We start from the raw sequence: 21,752 nt of genomic DNA, 5'->3' as shown, positions 1-21,752 counted from the left end.
TACTGGAGCTCAGATGCAATATAAACCTTGATCTTCCTGATCTTATGAGGTAAATAGAAGCAGAAAGACGCTAGTTTGTTTATTTGTGCATTAAGGGACAAACTGGCATCAAACATGATATCCAGATTTTTTTATGGTAGATACTGGAGTCGGAAGGAGGTCCAAAGATTGAGGCTATCAAGCCTGATTCCATGAGGGCGAATTCTTCCCAAACAAAAGTACTCCTATTTTTGTTAAATTAATTATCAAGTTGTTTAAACTCATCCATTGCAAATTAGCCCCCATACATTTCTGAAACCTTAAACTTAAAGCTGTCTCTGTGTCATTTGCAATGGAAACAAAACGCTGTTTATCATCGGCATATGGCATGGGGGAAAAGCCAAAGAAACAAATTAGTTTAGTCAAAGGAGCCACCTAAATATTAAAAAGAGTAGGGCTCAGAGATGAGCCCTGCGGGACTCTGCAGGGAAGGGTAAATGATTTTGACCTAATTTTCCCATAGCTGTAAATTGTTCTCTCTGTGACAGAAAAGAGCGAAGCAGCTCAAAAGGTAGAGCCGACCTATTACAGTTTCTGCTAGCCGTGCTATAAGAGTCTCATGATCAATAGTATCAAAAGCTGCCAACAGATCTATTAAAATAGTGGCTGCCTTCCCACCGCTATCCAGTATATTCCTCACTTGGTTGGTAGCCAAATTGTGCTGTATAGAATACTTGGTTCCCTTCTATCTCCTTCGACAAGGTGACGTTCATATATTTTTGGCATATGAAGGGAAGGACAGGGTAAGACGAGAGATGGGGCGATAGTTCTTCACCTCTTTAGGATCCATGGTGGGCTTTTTCAGCAAAGGGAGGATGCCCGCTTTCTTTCATTCAAGTGGGAAGGATCCTGACTCCAAAAAGGAGTTAAGTAGCAGTGTAACTGAATAACCAGAACACCGCTTCAACACTCATACTCGACCTCCCACACGGAACAGACATCACATTGCACCTTAGGAACAGAATACCTGAACACCTTTCCCCATCCCACCAGACACCTATGCTTTGCCACAGCCTCACGTGCACACATTTCCTGCATCTGCAAAATCGACACTGGAGGCCACTTATTCTCCTACCTCTCACCCAAGCCATGAAACAAACCCACTCTATAGATCAGAGCATCCTCCTCAATTCATGAGTTTTGCAAGAAGCAGATGACTTGGCTCTTCGTATAATCACCTTAGTTACAACAAATCTACACACCTGCCCAAGCTCCTGGATACCCTCTTCGGTAATGATTGTGCTATACAATTCATATAATCTAACATGCAGGGCATAGGAGACGAGACACCCTTCTCCTGAGAAGGAGAGCAGGAAAATCAATGCAACTGAAGTCTGAGCTGTGCTGAGCCAGCTGAGCAATGATGTATTGCAAACTCAGTCAGCCTCCCCTAACGGTAGAAGATATGACTGATAACAGTGGAAGGAGGTACAGTAGATGGCTAAGCAGCCTTATGACACATACAGAAAAGACAATATCAAACACACACATTAGGGTTACCTTAGATGCTGCTAATACTGCATCCAGACAAATTATTACCTGCAACCTTATTTTACTGCCCAGTCTAGTTTATAGTGTCCTGGTTCTATTCTGAAGAATTTGTTATGCAATCTAGATTTGTAGAGTGCACTATCCCCAGGGATTGTATCCTGGTGCTGAGCTTTGTGAATCTAGGCACACCTAGGGCACAGTGGGACACCTCATAGAGCTAGATCTTTAGCTTCTTGCAGAATTTAAGAAGTGAGGAGGAGGCTCTTGTGTGTAGCAGCAGGTCGTTACACACTTTGGGAGCAATTTAAGAGAAGGCTCGACTGCCGCACCTGATTTTCCATATGCGTGGGATTTGTGCAAGCAGGAGTTTCGACAAGTGGAGATTCTGGAAGGTTTATGAATGCAGACCGATTGTTGAGGTATGCTGAGCAAGTGTTATGTAGTGCCTTAAAAGTGTGTTGTGATGAGTTTGAATTGTACTCATTCATAAATGAGGGGCCAGTGCAGCTCCTTCAGGTGTTTTGTGGTGCAAGTGCAATGTAGGAAATTGAGATTGATTCTGGTCATCAAGCTCTTCAGCTGGCTGATAAGTTTCTGTTGCTGTTGTTGACAGCACTTTAGTTGTTTCCATTTGATGGTAAACACCTCTTTAGGCCACAAGTCGAAACCATGTTGGAAAAAATAAAAAAGGATAAGGCAAAAGCCATGGAGGCATTACAGAACTGGTCTCCAAAGTTGGACTTTCCTTGAGAACAAACATGAGATACAGCAAAATATGCAACCTGTTTCCAAAGCCCTTTGTACCAGGCCTGGAAGGCTATAACCTTGTATCACTGGGTGCTTTCCATCATCACCCAATGCTACTGTATGGAATTCCACACCATGGAATATTTCACCATGCTGCCATAGAATCAGCCAAGACCATCTAGAACTCTCAAGTGCAAATATTAGTTAAAGGAAAAACAGACCCTTTCCCTCTGCATCAGTGAGAATATTGTAACTATTTTCTATACTTTCTAATACATAAGAATGATGGAATATTACAGTTAATCTACAACCACTCAGTCGATACATTCGGAGCACTGCAGGATCACAACTAGCCAACACATCTTTGCATTGTTTTGCATTGGACACTACTCAAAATCCTCTGCCTCAAGTATGCCTGCCTCTCTATCTTCACTGAGCTTCCCATCAGCACCTCAGGTTTGTGGTAAGTCGAGTTCATTATTAAGTCACAGTCCTATCCCTTAGTCACAACAGCCCCTCAGGTATTTATCCGAAGTCTGACAGGGGTAGCACAGAATCTTCAGTGTAACCATTCATCTCTTTCCATACCTGGGCAACTGGAAGCAGTCTCCTTTCTCCCTACCAAGAGGTATATGCCAAAAAACTCTTACATTTGTCCCCAACATAAGCATTTGTTTTTGGGAACCATCTCAGTAACAGTCACAGGAAAAACCTGCCACAGCAACAAAAGGGTGATAACATTTCAAAGGCTGCATTCTCCTTAACAGATATTGTGTTCTCTGACAGTGAGGATAAGAATGATACTTTTGGTGGTGATAGTATTTTGCGTTTTGCTACTCCCAAAAATCCAATTGCATGTGCTCCCTCTTCAAGATGTACTTGCAAGAAAATGGTCATAGGTTACTGAGCAGTGGGAAGATCCATTATTGATGGAGCCCAGCACCAACTGCAGTGGCGGAACAAGAACTTATTACTGGACCTGTTGAACCTTGAGCCTCTGCTACAATTTACCATCAACAGTGACACTTCGCTCAAGGAGTGGGGAGCAACCATCAGTTCACATTACCGTTTTGGAATTGCTGATAATTCCGTTGGTGCTGCAAGAATTTGGCAACCTCATTAGCAGAAAATCAGTGCTCATTCCCACTGATAACATTACTACAATGTATGCCATTCAGAAACCTGCGCCATGCTCTTACCACAGTTGTCCAAGCTAATGCAGACAATTTGGCAATGGGCCATTCTTTATCATGTCCTCTGTCTAGTGGGACACCTCTCTAGAGTGACAATGATTTTATGTACCTGCTCAGCAGGATGTGTAAACAAAGATACAAATGGGCAGTCAACACCCAAGTGCTTCAACAGTACTTCTAGAGTTGGGATTCCCAGCAGTAGACCTGTTTGCCATGTGTGAGAACATAAAATGCAAAACATAAACTTTTAAGGCTGATGAAATATCTTCACGAGGGAACCTATGCAAGGGTCAGGTGGACCCAGGGAGGCGATCTTACATCCTCAATTTCTATTGCTAGAGGGGTTAGATAGGTGTGTGTTTTGCCCCCCATCCTGTTTAGCCTCTATATTAATGGTGCAGTAGATCAACTAACTTGGTGCAGTCATGCTTCCAAGCTAACGTGAGTACCTGTTCCAATCCTCATGTTTGCAGACAATACTTTATTGATATCAAGAACTCCAATGGGACTCCAGAATGAACTAGATGCATTTACAATGTTTTGCGAGATGAGGGGGCTTGAGATTAATTCAGATAAAATTAAGTTTATGGCCTTAAATCCACATAAGAAATTTAGACGGAACATTAGTATTGAGGGTGTACCTATTGAACAGGTTAGCCAGCTTGATTATCTGATAATCTCTCATGGTCAACGTAAATCGAGAAGAGTGCTGTTTCCCTTCAGCAGTGGTCAGTGGCGATCAGAAGGAAAATGAAAAATTCCATGGGAGGGCAAATTTCGCCAGCTATTATGGTATTTAAAGCTGCTGCAGCGACAGCTGCAACTTATGGTGCCGAACTTTGGGGGTATTGTAACTCTCAGAAATTGACCTTGGTAGAAAATACTTTCTTACGTTCTTGCTTTATTTACCAGCTAGCCCACCACTTATTCCCCTTATATTCGATTTGGCACTTAACCAGATGCACAAAGTAATTGCCTTGAGACCACTCATATAATGGGTGCACCTCTGGTCCTCTGGTTCCTTATCTGAGTTATTAATACTTTACAGTGTGGTATTAATACGCTGGTTTCAACACATTAGAGATCTGTGTCACTGGATCAAAATGGAGGAGGTATGGCGATCTCCCCAGACTATAACAAGAGATGTGATCTTGCGTATAAAGCGATGTTATTGGGAGGCGGTTTTGATTGAGGCATGGCTTAGCCAGATATCAGGCAGCAGAACGTACCAATTTTTCAATCACAAATGCTCACTAGCGTTTGAGCACTACATGGATAATATACAACCGGCCCAGTCTAAAAGCCTTTTTATTAATTTTAGATGGGGGATCTTGCCACTGAACTCTTTTACTATGGGTTGGAACAAAGCCAGCTATGTGTCTAGTTTTTATTATTACTGTCCGATGCAATTCGAGACCCTCGCCCACTTTGTATTCTTCTGCCCAAGTTATTTAACACCTAGGAGGAAGTGGATCATCCCCCTATGCAGGCTTTTTGGTGTAAGGACTCACAGGGAATCACTTTGTATATTGACAAGTGACTCCAGTGAAAAGGTTGTGTTTGCTGTAATCAGATATTTGCAAAGTGCTTGGTCCGAGACATCTAGGGGGTTTTGCACTCAGGTGGTTCATAACCTTTTACCGTGACTGCTGGCTGGAATTGTGCTTTATTGGAGTCTGAGGATGATACCAGACAGTGATGGACTCATCAGAGAAACTGCCTGTGAGGCCCTACCTACTTAGTGATATTATGGACTTTGATTTTAACCATGTTTTATGTATTTTAAATATGCTTTTTATGAACAGTATGCATTTATTTGGTTTGTGTATTGCTTTTATGGCTTTCAGCCGACATAAAGCTAAATTATTATTATATTATATTGCCATAATCAAGTCTGGAAGTTACTATAGTATGGACAGTGGTCTCTAAATGGTATTCTTGGACTAAATGCAAGACTTGAGTTTAGAAATGTAAAGAAAAAAAAATGGCCTGACTTTGAGGTTCAAAGAAAGATCACTATCAAATTTGATACCTAAAATTCTTACTGATAAGGTGAGACTGGGGGAGGAAACAAGCTCATCTGGCCACCATCTGCTGGAATTTGGAGCGGACTTTCTCCCTCCCCCCACCCCCCAACAATATTTTTTGTTACTTCAGAATTTCATTTGAGACAATTATTGTCCATTTACTCAACCACTTCTTTCAAACACTGCTTGAACAAAGTCAATGCATTCTTGTTGTTCTTCTGAAAAGACAGGCAGAGTTGAGTGTCATCAGCATATGAGATCACTCATAAGCTCCAAGATTCAATGAGGCTAGCCAAAGACACCAAATATAAATTAAAGAGGGTAGGACTCAATAGTTATTTGCTGTGGGACTCCATAACAAAGAGATTTTGCAATAGATGTAAGTGTCAGAAAGTAAATGCCAGAGTTCTATCTTCAAGGAAATATTTCAACCAAGCCAAGGCGTGACCTGAACTGAATGAGAGACCACATGAAATGCAGGTAACAGGTTGAGTAGGGCCACCATAGCCCAGAAGTACTAGTCAAGATTGTCTTTAATAAATTCTGTGACTTCTAACAGAGCAGATTCAATACTAATATTCGGACGAAATCTGGATCGAGAGTCATGCATGAGATGGTTGGATTCCAAAAATGGGTTAGTTGCTTGCTGTTAATTATTTTCTCTAGCATCATTGAAACAGCTGGCAAAAGTGAAATTAGTCTAAAATCACATGGTGTTTGGGTCAGCTTTTGGCTTTTTTAATATTGGAAGCAGAAGTGCTTGTTTCCAGCTCCTGGCAACCGTAGCCAACTCTAAGGAATTTTTCATTACATTATTTAATATAGGATTGACAGATCTGGATACTAGATTTAAGATGATAGCGGGGGCATTGGTCAAGAGAGGATCCAGATTTACAGTTGGCAGGTTCTTTGGGTAAATCTTTAGGTAAATCCTCAAGATACAAAGGTGTAAATGTGAATAACAAAGGTCCAGAGGGAGAGCTTGAGGCATAGAGGCTAACAGTTGCACCTTGTCCTGAGAATTGAGCAAATATTGTTTGTTTTCTTATAATAGTCAGAAAGATTGTCACATAGTTTGGATGAAGGAGTGATTTTATTTTCGAGACAGTGGGAGATAGAAAAGAACCGATAATACTAAAAGGTTACAGGGCATATTAGAAGCGGATGGAATTTGATGTGAGATGTATTCACTGTGTGTCTTGCTTATAGATTTGCAAAACGTCTTTAAGATATCCTTATAGTTCAGTTTTGCATCCTCTTCATATGATCTTCTCCATTTTAGCTCTAATAATTCACAAAAACGTTTTTCCTCTTAGGGGAATAGAGTGAAAGACCTCAACCATTCGAATTTTAACGATTTTGTGCCAGGCTCTTGAGAGTTTTTGTGTCACTTCCTGAAATCTTTGATTTGTCAGTCTAGTAAAGAAACCAAAAATAGGCAGACCAAACAATTTTAAGAGCAGCTTTAACTTGAAAATTGAGAAGGTTGGAAAAAATAAGATCCCAAGTGTGGTCAGCTGTATGAGTAGAGCCAGACTCTAATTATTTTAAATTGACACCTTCTAATAATGCCTTAAATTAATTGGCTGCAGTACAATTCCGATAATTTATATGCAAGTTAAAATTGCCTGGTACCATGAATTTAGAATGATAAAGAGATATTGTCCAATTACATCAGCAAACTATTGTAGGGAACCAGTATTGCAATCTGGAGGTCTATAAATTGGGGCACTTAATAGAGAGAAATATGGAGGCAGTTTCATTGTAAAGATCTGCTCTTCATTATTTCTAATTACACTGATTTATGAAGTAGAATATGTAAAATTAGATCTATTTTACTTACAACAATTTCACCTCCCACTTTGCCCTCCCGGCTTAGGTGTAGTATTAGAAAACAAGTGGTGTTGCTTGCACAATACCTGGTGTAGATGTATCCTTCAACCAGGTTCCAGTTAGGAACATTAAGTCACACTTATCTTCAAGAAGTAAGTTATAGATAGTTAAGGCATGTTTGGGGAAGGATCGATAATTGATGAGAAGTTCAAAAAGAAACAGCCATAGAAGCAGCATAGTTAAATACACTATTATTCAAGGTATTGGTGTTAATTATAGATGTATGTGACGTGTGCTGACTAGAAGCATGGGCATCAAGAGTGGATTTACAGGCTGTACCGGTGTACATATGGCCGTCACCAAAATCCAAATTACATTTGATTTGTGTATTACAATCATTTCTTCCCTGGAAAAGACCTGAAAAGGGAAGTTCGGCCAGGTCACAGCACCTTGGCTGGCGCAGAAGGTGATCTGGGCACGGACAGGTGTAGACAGGGAAGCCTTTGGCACCCCATCAGCATGCCCACTGCGCACATCTGCTGCACGTTTGTGTCATGGTTCTGCTTTTATCCCCAAGAGATTGCTCTGATGTTGAGCAGGCTACAACCACTAGAACACCACTAAAACAAAATGGCACCTCTGTGGTGAAAAGTTCTCAAAATGTGTAAAAGACAAATGTTCCTGCCGAAAATATAGTTAAAAATGCCATTCACCTCTCCTCCAACCCCTTTTAACAGATTTCCTCGAACAATTAAAAGGTATAAAAAATTTTAGCTGTTCAAACATGCAATTACCAGGCAATTCAACCACTGCACATCTGTGTCATGGCCCTCTTTTAATGCTCAAAAGACCTCTCTGACATTGAGCAGGCTCCAACCACTAGAGCACAATGAAAACAAAATGGCACCTCTGTGGTGGAAGGTTAGGCCAGAAGGCCTGTGAAAACTCATACAAACATTAACTCCCATTGTAGACAGTCACATTCAACTTGATAATGCACAAATTATTCTAAGTTGTAAGTGATTAGCTCTCACCTCATTATGCACACTTGTAATGCAACAGTATTAAGCAAATATATCGCATCTCTACTGACATTTTTTCAAAAAGCCCCTCTTTAGCCTAATCATCCAAGTTTTCTGTGTGGCCTTTAGCAAGCTTTTCTCAGTAGTCTTTACAGTGAGCCTTCTACAATTAAAGGTCAAGTTATCTTACAAATGTTTTCTTAACAGGTATTCGTCCCTGGAATTCTAGGTTCATGACTGATCTTGAAATTATCTCCAAGATCAGTGCCCCAAATACCCTACCGAGATAAATAATGGTCAAGGGAAACTCCTGCCAATCGTTTTGGCAGGTCTCAAGTGTGCCACAAAAATTATTTTGTGTCTGGTGGTTGCAAAATGTACTGTTTGGAATAAGGATAGTCACTGAGGAGGGTCGCTTACATTTCAAGGCCTTCTATAAACTTCCTCTGTCACCAGATGGAATCGGACTGCTCTGCAATGTAAAGCGCTGCTGACCCTGCTGTAGTTCCGCATTGATTGATGGTGTGCAGTGGGTTTGGTTTTCTTTCATTGTCCCGCCCTGCCCCACCAACCTCTCTTGATACAAAAAAGGGCTCCAGATGGCCATCACAGTACCCATATAGGACAATGATTCACAAGGTGCCCTTTTAGAAACCCAAATGTTTTAGGCCACACAGTTTTTGAGTACTTCACTCCAGCTGACCACACCCCTTCTGTCATTGTGCCTTCAGCATCATGTCCAGAACTGGCCTAGAGCAAGAATGTGGGAGAGCAGCAACAGACTCTTCCCTCCCTCCCCTTGATTTGATGCGGTAGGGGTAATAGACCCACAGGTCCTGCAGATTCAGAAGTTGCAGGAAGACACTATTTGATATTTATTGCACTTAAGAAAAGGCAAGGCTAACTTTTTTTCTGTAAGGGTACTGTAAGAGATTGAGTTGTTGGTTGACTGGGGTATGAGCCCTGGTCAAGCTGCAACCACAATCCTTGTCGGGTGAGAGACAAGTCAACCCTAAATTAACCTGTGCTCAACCCTCTGGTAGCCTGGCACAGAGCAGTCAGGCTTAGTTAAGAAGCATTGTGTAAAGTAGTTGTGCAACACTTCTATCAGTAATAAAGTGAAAACACCACACAAAAAGGATCCCACACCACATTTTTAATAAATAAAACCAGACAAAAATGAAAAAAAAACACTTATGAGTAGAACTGGAGATAAGCAATTCTAAATATTTCAGGGAAAATAGCACCCAAGAGCACAAAGCTTCAACTGTGGGTATCTGGTTGCGTCGGACTTGGACCACCTCAAGTTCAGGCCAACCGGGGTGCATGAGCCATCTAAAGGCACTCACTTAGCCCAGCTGCACAAAGCACCTTAAACCTGGTTTGTAGAGCGTTGCAAGGGTCCACGGCGAAGATAAGTTGTACAGCCAAAGCAATGCTTTGATTGCAAGATGCTGAGATGCAAGGATCCCATCAAAGAGGGCTTGTGATACGAAGTCCAACGCTGAGGATTTTTTGCACAGTCTGGCCCAGGCGTCAGTTCCTAGGAGCTAGGTACCAAGAGCATTGGGGTTCCAGGGGAACCTATGGGCTGCAGCAGTTATTCTGCCACCCATAGGAAGCCCATGCAAAGGGTTCTGCAGGCCTGCCATTGCAGTCTGCGTGAACCTGATGCACGCGCCCGGTTTCACTGCAGGTCACTGCACCAGGTCACTAAATCACCCCTATGGTAGGCCCTCTCAGCCCAGAGGGCAGGGAGCAGGTACCTGTGTGTGAGGGCACCCCTGCGCTAGCAGAGGTGCCCCCACAAACTCCAGCACCGTGTTACTGGACTTTGAGTGCGGGGACCCCATTTTATATGTGTACTGGACATAGGTCACTACCTATGTCCATCTACATAATTGTAACTCCGAATCTGGGCATGTTTGGTATCAAACCTGTTGGAATCATACCCCAATACTGTTGCAAGTATTGAAAGTATGAGTCCATGCACTCCGGGGGCTCCTTAGAGAACCCCCAGCATTGTTACCACCAGTCTTACAGGGTTTTCCGGCAGCCCAGCTGCTGCCACCCCTCAGACAGGTTTCTGCCCTCCTGCCGCGTGATCTGATCAAGCCCAGGAAGGCAGAACAAAGGATTTCCTTTGGGAGAGGGAGGTAACATCCTCTCCCTTTGGAAATAGGTGTGACTGGCTTGGGAGGGGTAGCCTCCCTAAGCCACTGGTTTGCTTTGAAGGGCACATTTGGTGCCCTCCGTGCATAAACCAGTCCACACCAGTTCAGGGGCACCCAGTCCCTGTTCTCAAGCGAAACTGGACTATGGAAAGGGGAGTGACCACTCCCCTGTCCATCACAACTCCAGGGGTGGTGCCCAGAGCTCCTCCAGAGGGTCCCTGGGTTCTGCCATCTTGATTCCAAGGTTGGCAGGGAACTCTGGGAGCATCTGAGTGGCCATGCCAGGCAGGTGATGTCCGAGGCACCCTCTGATCAGTGGTTAGGTGACCAAGCCCTCTCGTTGGGCTGTATAGGGTCTTCCTCTGGGGTGGGGCCTCAAATTTGGCTTGCAAGATTCCAGCAGCACTCCTCTGCAACCTCTGCTTCAACTTCTGCCCTCCGGAACCGCGACTGAACCCTCCAGGAACCTACAAGTTGCAGATCAACAAGGAAGAGTCTTCTGCAACATTGTATCCAGAATTCCTGCCAGCTTTGCAACATTTCCCCGGCTGTGCATCCTCCAAAAACTGCAACTCTTCTGCCTGCACAAGAAGAAGGAATCTCCCTTGGGGTGAAGACATCACTTCCCTGCATCCGCAGGTACCTGATTGCAATGACGACCGGCTGCATGGATCTCCCCTTATCCTGAGTGGTGTGGATCCTGCATCACAGGTGGTGGTCCGGAGAGTTCCCCTTGGTCCTCCCTACCAGCTGTCGCACTTTGGTGCAAGACAGCACCCCTGTGCACTGCGTCCTTTGCAGCTACCAAAGCCTGCTTGCTTCACCTCCAAGGGGAACTTCAGGCAACATGTAGCTCCAGCCCCCAGCACTCCCTCCTGCAACTCATGGGCCTCTGCGTAGTCCTTCGGTGACGTGGGAGCAACTTCTTTGGTGCTGTGTGGGCTGCTTCCGCGACTTGTGTCCCTGCCACGTGGGACAGATATGGGTGCTGCCTCTGCTCCTGTGGGCCTTCTGTGACGCAGAGAGTCCCCTGTTTCTCCCCCTGCTGGGTATAGTCCTCCTGGACCTTGCTGGTTCCTGGCAGTGCCTCTTTTCCTGGAACCATGATTTTGCCTTTGCCAAGGCTTGTTAGTGGAAATCCTTCACCCACACCCATCTGAAAACTAGCTTCCAGTGTGGGACACCTTTTGCATGCATCAGGAACTCTTCTCCAGGTGCAGTGCTGACTTGTCTTTCTTTTTCATGGACCAACTCCAAAAGGTACCTCTGGGTGGGTAGTATCTCCTACTCCCCCTGGACTCCACAGACACTGCTGATTTCTTGCAGGCTGTTCTGGGTGTCTTTGTTTTCTTCTTTTCATCCTTTGGGGTGGTTCTGGGGAAATCAAGTGTTTTACCCCTGCATTCCTGGTCACTGGGGGTACTGTATTACTTACCTGTGTGGTTTCTTAGTACTCCCAGCTCCCCTTTACACGATTTACTTAACTAGGGGGCGGGGGGCCTGTGTTCGCATTCCACTTTCTTAGTATGTGGTTTGGGTTCCCCCTAGGGCCACTGTTGCTTATTGCTATTTTACAATTATTTTCCAACCTTTTTATGCCTCTTACTGTTTTTATATATATATTTTTATATATATATAATCAAAACAAATCCCTTTCAGGGTTAGTGACGCATAAATTATGCAAAAAAGAATCGAGAACTCTGGGTAGTTCCCAAGTTTAGGTGGAGAGCAGCTCTAGTAAGGAGCACTCTGCAACACCAGCGACACTCTAGATTTGCTCACCTCAAATGTCTGTTTATGTAGCAAAGTTTTTAAGCATAGGATTAGCACAGTGCTATCCACGCCGAGTTAGACAGTGACAAAGTCTTTTGCCGTTTGTACAGCAAAGTCTTTAAGCATAGGTTCGACACAGTGTCAACCTTGCCGAGCTGTAAAATGACAAAAGCCATTTACCACTCCAGGCACAGTATTACAGCTTTGGACTGGTAAAATACCGTCCAAGCCAACCTGGAATAAGTAAAAGCAACCCTGGACACGTGTTTCGCTCTCATTAGAGCTCATCAGAGAGGTTTAGCTTTGTCCAGACACAAGGGAGCATCCAGTATAAGTCAAAACAAATCCCTTTCAGGGTGAGAGTGATGCATAAATTATGCAAAAAAGAATAGAGAACTCTGGGTAGTTGCCAAGTTCAGGTGGAGAGCAGCTCTAGTAAGGAGCACTCTGCAACACCAGCAGCACTCTAGATTTGCTCACCTCAAATGTCTGTTTATCTAGCAAAGTTTTCAAGCATAGGATTAGCATATTGGAGGGTTTCCTCTAGTCGTTTCTAGTCTTTTCTGATATTGTGTTCCTAAAATAAGGTACCTTTATTTTTGTACAACCAAATGTTTTCTTTCTTGTGTGTAAGTACTGTGTGACTGTAGTGATATTACATGAGCTTTGCTTGTCTCCTAGATACGCCTTGGCTGCTCTCCATAACTACCTCTAGAGAGCCTGGCTTCTAGACACCACACACCAGGCCAGCTTCCTGCATACACCCAGTAATTTGTCCTAGAGACAGGCTGCAGGCACATAATAATTAAGGCAGGAAAATGCCAACGTTATAAAAGTGGCATTTTCAAAACTGTAATATAAAATCCAACTTCACCATAAGTTAGGATTTTCCATTACAATTCCAAAAACATCCAACAGGAATGAGTTGCCTGTTCCCATTTGGAAGTTACAGCTTATTACATGTTATGAGGTAACAACTGTGTTATCATTTGGGAGAGGTAGACCTTGCAGTAGGGAAAAACAGATTTAAGAGGTTTTCTTTACCAGGGCATGTAAACCTAAAAATTATGTGCTCCACCTTTTTAAATACAGTTGTCCCTGACCTCTGGGTATCAAGGCCCATCCTTGGAGTTCCATATGTATTTAAAAGGAAGGTTTGGGCCTGGCAAAACAGACCTGAGACATGGTTCAAGTACTACTTTAGTGGTTCACACAACCAGTGTGCCAGGCCTACTAGTAGCATTTAGTTTACAGGCCCTGGGCACAGGTGGTGCACTTTGCTAGGGACCTCAAGTCAATTAAATATGCTAATTGGATGTGTAGGAAGCTGGCTCTGTATATACTATATCAAAATGAGATATATTTTGCACAGGGTCCAGGGATTCCCGCAATAATAGAACATACTAATGCTCTATTTGTGGTATTGTGGTCAAGCAGTTAGGCTTATCAGAGGGTAGTGTTAAGTATTTGTTGTACACACGCAAGCAATAAGTAAAAACACACACTCAATGACTTAACTCCAGACGAGTAGGTTTTTATATAGAAAAATATTATTTGGGGTGGCTGGGTGCAGTGTGCAAACAGGATGTCAGGTTCTCAATAGAACTCTATGGAGGGACCTGGGGGGTCCTTTAGACGCTGCAGGCAGGTCACAGGGTGCTTCTCGGGCAAGACACTGACTGGGCAAGGGTGAGGGCCGCCTGCTAGTTGTTGCTGCACTGGTGGTCAGTTTCTCTCGGGCCTGGGGGCTGTGGGTACAGTGCTTCTCCAGGTGATGGATATCTTTGTCCCGGGCAGTTGCGGTCAGGGCAGTCCTAGGGATTCCCTCTGCAGGCATCGTCGTGGGGGTTTGGAGAGGTCAGCCCAGGGTGGACACATAGTCAGAATCGCCTGGGGATCCTCTTTGGCTAGTTGGTTTCTCGGGACACATGCCGGGGACGTCGGGTGTAGAGTAGTTGGGGACTCACGCCTTTGGAGTGAGGTGGGAGTCCTTTAAAGATGGTTTCTTGGTCTTCTTGTTGGTCCGGTCCGCTGTCCATTGGAGTTTCTTGGTCCTCGGTGATGAAGGCAGTCCCCTGGAGGCTTTTCAGGAGTCGCTGGTCTTGCAGAACACGTTGCTTCTTCTTTTGCAGCTTTTTAAAGCAGGAGACGGGCTGGTAGGGCTGGGACCAAGTCAGTTGTTTCCTTCTCTTCTTTGTGGGCTTTTGGGCACAGCAGTCCTTCTTTCTTGAGGTCGTCAGGAAATCTGAAGAACTGGGTTCAGGGTCACCCCTAAATACTAAATTTAGGGGTGTGTTTAGGGTCAGGGGGTAGTAGCCAATGGCTACTGTTCCTGAGGGTGGCTACACCCTCCTTATGCCCACTCCCTCTGGGGAGAGGGCCACATCCCTATCCCTATTGGTCCTAATCCTCCAAAGCAAGATGGAGGATTCCTCATGTAGGGGGTCACTTCAGCTCTGGACACCTTAGGGGTGGTCCTGGCTGAGGGGATGACTCCTTCTTGTTTTTCTCATTATCCTTCTGGACTTGCCACCAAAAGTGGCGACTTGTCCGAGGGGGGGCGGGCATCTCCACTGGCTGGAGTGCTTTGGGGCACTGTAGCACCAGGCTTGAGCCTTTGAGGCTCACTGCCAGGTGTTACAGCTCCTGCAGGAGGAGGTGTGAAGCACCTCCACCCAGGACAGGCTTTGTTTCTGACCACAGAGTGCTCAAAGCCACTCACCCTATGTGGTCAGAAACTCGTCTAGAAGTAGCTGGCTGGCATAGACGTTACATAGCCTTACACTAGCAGTAGGGTTAACTTACAGGTGGCATCTCTAAGATACCCTCTGTGTGCATTTTTCAATAAATCCCACTCTGGCATCAGTGTGGGTTTGTTGTGCTGAGAAGTTTGATAACAAACCTCCCAGTATTCAGTGTAGCCATTATGGTGCTGTGGGGTTCGTAATGACACTCCCAGACCATATACTCAGTATGGCTACCCTGCACTTACAATGTCTAAGGAATTGACTTAGACACTGTAGGGGCATAGTGCTAATACACATATGCCCTCATCTGTGGTATAGTGCACCCTGCCTTAGGGCTATAAGGCCTGCTAGAGAGGTAACTTACCTATGCCACAGGCCGGGGTTGGTGGACATGGCTCTCTGAGGGGAGTGTCATGTCGACTTTGTCTTTTCTCCCCACTAGCACACCCAAGCTGCAAGGCAGTGTGCATGTACTGAGCTACGGGTCCCATTTGGTGGCATAATACATGCTGCAGCCGTTAGGGACCTTCCCTAGCCACAGGGCCCTTGGTACAAGGGCTACCTTTTCACAAGGGACTTAACTGTGTTCCAGGGCTGTGCAAATTGTGGAACCAAAGGTACAGTTTTAGGGAAAGAACACAGACGCTGGGGCCTGGTTAGCAGGGTCCCAGCACACTTCCAATCAAAGCTGGCATCAACACTAAGCAAAAGGTGGGGGGTGACCATGCCAACAGTGGCATTTTCCTACAGGATGTAACACAGTGTTACCATGTTTTGAGCAGAGAGCACAAGCACATTAGCACTGGTTAGCAATGGTAAAGTGTGCATATTCCTAAAGCAAGCAAAAATGATTCGGCCAAACTGGAGGTCTGAAGGCTAAAGGTTAGGAGGAAACCATGCCAAGGATGACAGGTCAAATAGGTACACAAAGCCCTTAGCTGCTTATTTACAGAATAGGGAACACCACCCTACCTTTTAAATCTCAGATCCTAAAGCTTTTATGGAAGGGGTAAAAAGAGTTATCCTGTGGGAGCCTAACCCCAGTAATTTCCTAAACCCCAGTAGCCTGCCTAGCACAGTGTTTACCTTGGGCAATTCGGCTCCAGGATTTCTCGTTGATCTAGCAGGAGGAAACACCCCTATCTTTCAGTCTATCAATTATTCCGCAGAGTAGAATCTGAAATTAGAAACCGAGACCACTCAAAATCATGAGTTCTAGGTCAGAATTGACTTTAAAAGATTCTATGCACCATATTAATTGAACGATACAGGAAAAAATGCATTGCTTGCCATAAAGGCTCAGATACAGTATACATAACTACAGTCTCATCATAAAAATCCTTAGTTCAGCAATTTAATGTCTCCAAATACTAGGTATGAAACTCATAAAGAGTACTGACATCATCCTAAGTGAGTAAAAGGAAGTCTCAAAATAACCAGACTGATTCTAAGGAGGAAAAGAAGATGCTGCCCCCAGTCCTTCAACTCCAGGAGCTTTTATGCAAAATCTGAGTATAGCAGCTAGCAAAACCACAATTTCAGCATCTTATGATCATGGTTAGATTACATTGACAAATCAAAATCATCTTATTAATGAACCCATCTGAGGACAAACCCATTTCTTAAGGTAAGAGAAATCTTCTGCTTGCTTCCTCAGTCACTGCATTCCGGAGATGGACATCATAATATGAAACATTTCTCAAACAATAGCTCATATCCCAGTGAATATACCAGTGAGCTGGTTTAAAGAATTAGATGCGCTCCTCAGGGAGCTCCTATGGGACGGGAGCTGACAGCGAACATCTCGTAATCTCAGCTGCCCCACTGATGGAGGTGGATTGGGAGTACGGATTTTGAATTATATTACCTGTCGAGCCAGCTTCAGTGGGTAGCCAGATGGCCCGTGGGCGGGAATCGATTATACTTGACCACAGACCGGGGCCATGTCAGAGTAGATCTGTTTCTAGAGCGGATGCTCAGCCCCCAGATCACCCTACCGGCACGAAATGCCATGCTGACAGTGGCCCTGTCCTGCTGGAGATGGTGCCTGAGATGTACGGGTGTGACTGTTGCCTACTACCCTGAAATACAACTGACGGGGATACCCTTGGGGACATCGACTCACAATTTCTTGAGGAGCCAAATGAGGACCTGGATCTGGGCAGGGGTGACGACACTGGGGGATTGTTTCCGGGAAGGGGTCCTATGGCCATTCATGGATTTGGTTGAGGAGAGTGGAGTCCCAGGGGGGCAACTTCTCTTGTACCAGACGCTGACGCATGCTATAAGGGGACTCTGGCTCACAGTGAACGCAGAACCAGAGGTGCATAAAATACTCCAACTCTTATTGACAATGGGAGAGGGTGCCCATTCGGTGACCAGGCTCTATAGAGCCCATAGCGAGATGACCCTGAAGTCTTTGCAGGCATTAAGAGTGAAATGGAAAGGGACACTGGGCAAGGAGATAATGGGCACAGAGTGGCAGAAAGTGCTGGCAAACCCTGCAGGGAATCGCATAACACACGTCTCCGCTACATCCAATATAATTATATACACAGAACATATCTCACTCCACATAGACTCAGGGTAATATATGGTGGCAAACCCAGGGAATTCCCCAGGTGCAATACTTTAGATTCAGATTTTGACCACATGACATGGGGGTGCCCCGGGATACAACGGTACTGGCAGGGAGCATTGGGAGCTTTGTGGAGGGTCCTAGACGAGCGGCTGGAGCCGGATCCTTCCCTCTGCCTACTGAGGCTATACTCCAGACCCACCTCTAGGAAGGTTGGCAGCAGGTTCTTGGACCTAGCCCTGGTGCTGCTCAGGTGTCAGATTGCCATGGCCTGGAAATCACCTACGGGCCCGGACCTGGTGGACTGGAGACAAGATGTATCAGTCTGGGCACAGGCTGAGCTGCTTACGCTGTGGAGAGAGGAGGCTCGGGGAGTGCATGCAAGTCCTATTGCTCCCTCGTGGGCCGGGGTGCTGGAGGCATGGGAGACACAGAGACGGGGGTAGGTGGGGACCTGGAAGCCGAGGAGGTTGTGCCTCGCTGGAAGTGGGCTTCATCCCTAAATTGATGGAATATAGGGGAAGTGATGTAACCCATGTCATTAAGCAGAGATCACTTGGTGTGCATTACTGGAGGTAGATGGACAGGGGCCACAGCTTTGACATCACGACATCTATACTGCCTCAACCAGTAAACCCTAGACAACATCTATAGCCAGTCGGGGGGAACTGTACTCCTCTACTGGGGAGAAAGAGGGGTCTCTGTAAGGATACTGATCTCCCAACTCAGATATCCCGGCTAGTCTTGAATACCTCATTTACACCATGGAACAGCCTCTCCAGCGCATTGTTGAATGTTGCCTTTTGTTGTGTTAATGGTGTGAATGGTAATATTAAGGATGATAGCGCATGACTACTAACTAAAGTGGGGTAGTTGTTGCAAGACTATGCGAATGAAGATTTATATACTGAATATACTGGATGCCATCAGTAAACCCAGAGGGGTCGCGATAGAACTGTAATAACATTGATCGGGACCAGCTGAAATGTCTGAACTTTCACATTTACCATGCAACAGGAGATACTACTCCAATCCAAGAGTTGTACATAATTTGCAAAATACCAATAAACGAAGTTTGAAAAAAAAACTCATAGAATTATGTACTTCTGAACACCTGCATCAGAATTTCCAGCAGAAAACCTTCAGTATGATTTATCATGTACACCTTAAAAGTTTAATTCACAATACATGTTTCTAATACATTGTCCTTTTGTGTCCTAGCATTCTGTGCTCCATGGAAACTGTGGAAAAACTTGCAGTGGGCCACTGATTGGTAGGGGCGATGAGCAGGACATCGGAAACTGCATCCATATTAAATGAATGATGTCTCACATGAAAATGTGGCATAAGTACACAACATTAATAATCACACTTCTAAGCAAAGTAATAAAATCATTTTAAGTGCAGCATCATTAGTTCATCAGTTACAACCAGATATGCCATGAAAATCATTAATTTGCACAAATATGTTGCACCTGAAATTGCACATAAAAAAAAAACTTGTACCACCTCATTAGGAACACCACTGCCCCCTTCATGGGACCTGAAATTTAAACTCACTCAGCTTATAAGAGCCCCATTTGAGACACTACACACTTGTCCACTATAGTTCCTCTCCTGGAAAGTGGAGTCCCCATTGTGATCACTTCCCTCCATAGTATATGTGAACTTTAAACTCTAAGAATTGAGGGGTCATTTATCCAAGTGCATAAAGACTGGCTTATCCTCATAACACACTGTTGTTTTCTGTCAAATTCTATCTCACCAAATCAAACCATTGATTAACTCTTTTTTTCCAACAATGGTCAGTTAAAGAACCAGCTTTACACACTTTCGTCGTTAAAATAGCCCTTATGTAGTACATTGTTCTTTCCAAATCTATTTGGATACCAAAACGCTCTTTGCCCCTGTTCACCAACCTCAGTTTTGGAAAATCAGTTTCGAAGACCACCCTTTTCATGTAGATTGTCAAATACATTCAGATATGTTAAGCCAGCACTGTTTGCCTAGGACAGAGACTGCTTGCAGGAAGGAAGCCACACCGGCTTTCCTAAGCAACACATCACTCTCAGCCATCTGTAAAGTTACAACATGGTCTGCTTTTTGCACATTCAGTAACAATTACAGTGGGGACATTCATGCCCGAAGGGTAGCCCAAATTGCACACAGTGTAACTTCTAATTTTGTTCTGAACATCTTTCATTACCTCTTTAGGGAAATGGGTACAATTTTTCAGTCAGTTCTGAGCATGAGATATACAACCGCACATGCAGCAAACGAGAAACATTGCTTACCTGTAAAATCTGGTTTCCTGCTTGTGGAGCTCTAGGTTCATGTGCTCTCCCATATTCCTGGATGTAAGCTTTCAATAGGACTTTTGACCTTACAGCTTTGCATCTCTACGCTCACTTGTTCTCACCAGCAGTATATAACAATCTATGACAGTATATGTTCTGGTGCATTGTGAGCTTCTAGGGAGGTGGTATGGGTCACCTTGAAACAGAAACCTCTTCTTCAAGGACAAACAACTTGCAACTTCCACACCAACAGTCCAAGGCAAGAGTGAGCTCAGCATGTTATCTACACCACTACAAGCTATTGTTACAGGTAAGTAGTATTTTCCATACATAGGTTTCTTTCCAAACCAAGTTTTTAGGAAAGATTTTGAATATTTTTCCACTACAAGAAAGCTCAAATATCTACCTAGGAAATCACTGTTACATTGTGCGATGGGTTGGGAGGGATTTCCTACTGAGATTCATGTAACATTTTTATCAGTTAGATGAATTTCGATAAATCCGTTTTAGGGCCCAAGCTGCCTGAATAGTTTTTAATCAACTCAAAATTGCCACCATATATTTCAATGAACACAATTAACATATTTGCAAAGTTAACATACTTTGTATGACCTGCTTCGTTCCGGTTGCCTTCTGAGATTTTCTTTAATACTTTGCATTCTGACTCGATTGTTCATGCTTCAGCCATGGGAAATCAAAACGGGGTGTTCACTTGTTATAGGCCTTTTCAACTCTTGAGCAATAGACTGCAAGGGAAAGATTGAGAGAGCTCACAGGAAGACTAGGAGAGAGCAAGGGGAAGCAGATAAATGTGTCGGCCATACCTTTCCTTTATCCGTTCTGCTGAAACCGTCCATTTTAAGATACCACCCGTTACTGAAGGGGAGACAACTATTTGAATGCTCTCTGCCAGATAATTCTCTTTAGTTTTGATTGATTGATTGATTAATTGAACTCTCGTTGGTAAAACGCCACCATTGAGAAATAAATTCACACCGGCCGGAGCTGCATTCCCATTGGGATGTCACTGTAGGAAAATAGGGTATTCAAAAGTGTTGGAAGCTTACAATGTAAATTGGATGAGGTCTGAGGTAGTCTGAAGTGCCAGAATCAAAAATGGCACCCCGCTACCTGGAGTGTTTTATAGGAGTTGCAAAAACACAGTATATTTTGAAAATACGCACCAGGCACCCTAGACAGTTTGAAAATGAACGTATGACTGCCAGGTCATTCAGCTGTCACACTTTCATATTCAGTCGGTGATTTACTGCTGTTTGTAATTGTTTTGTCAGGACTTTAAGAAGCAAAAAATGTGAGCTAACGTGGCTGTACTATGATACAAAGTGTCTTTCGCATTTATTTTTCATATTTTTCACGTAGGTTTTCTTCTATTTTTCCATTTAACCATTTGCTATTTGTATTCATTAGGCTGCTCCAGCTACAACAGTTACGTCACCCAGTACAACCCCAGCAAATTCGGTTACTACATCGCCACCTATTGACCTTTTTGCAACGTTGTGCACAACAGGTGCAGCAAGGTGAGTTCTTGCATAGCATGAACTCCTTGAATTAGAACTAAAAACGTTAGTTTATTAGGGACTGTTATTGTGCTTTCTGTTTAAATTATGCAGTACTTACGTTTTAGCCCATGCGAACAGATAGGTGTACCTGTGTGCTGTTAATGGCTTATTGTGTGTTGTGCAAAATACACAACGGGGGCTTTGGTTAGCTGTATGCTCATGATTGGGCGACTTTCTTGTCTTTCCTACTTAACCAGTTCCACATTTAATGAGTTTACTCCCTATTCTTGTTTGTCCCACCCAAGTAGCGT

General features: G+C 44.1%; 1 long non-coding RNA gene across 1 annotated transcript in view; it reads left to right on the top strand.

Annotated features, from left to right (window-relative positions):
* LOC138259105 (uncharacterized) overlaps window positions 1-21,435 on the top strand; it is an 81,185-nt gene extending 59,750 nt beyond the window's left edge. The window contains exon 3 of the long non-coding RNA XR_011198638.1: window positions 21,350-21,435. This is a non-coding gene — a long non-coding RNA (uncharacterized lncRNA). The remainder of the gene's footprint in view (window positions 1-21,349) is intronic.
* Window positions 21,436-21,752: the final 317 nt, after the last annotated feature.

Source organism: Pleurodeles waltl, chromosome 2_1, assembly GCF_031143425.1.
Source record: "Pleurodeles waltl isolate 20211129_DDA chromosome 2_1, aPleWal1.hap1.20221129, whole genome shotgun sequence".
Taxonomy (NCBI): domain Eukaryota; kingdom Metazoa; phylum Chordata; class Amphibia; order Caudata; family Salamandridae; genus Pleurodeles; species Pleurodeles waltl.
This window is presented reverse-complemented; position numbering and strand designations above follow the sequence as displayed.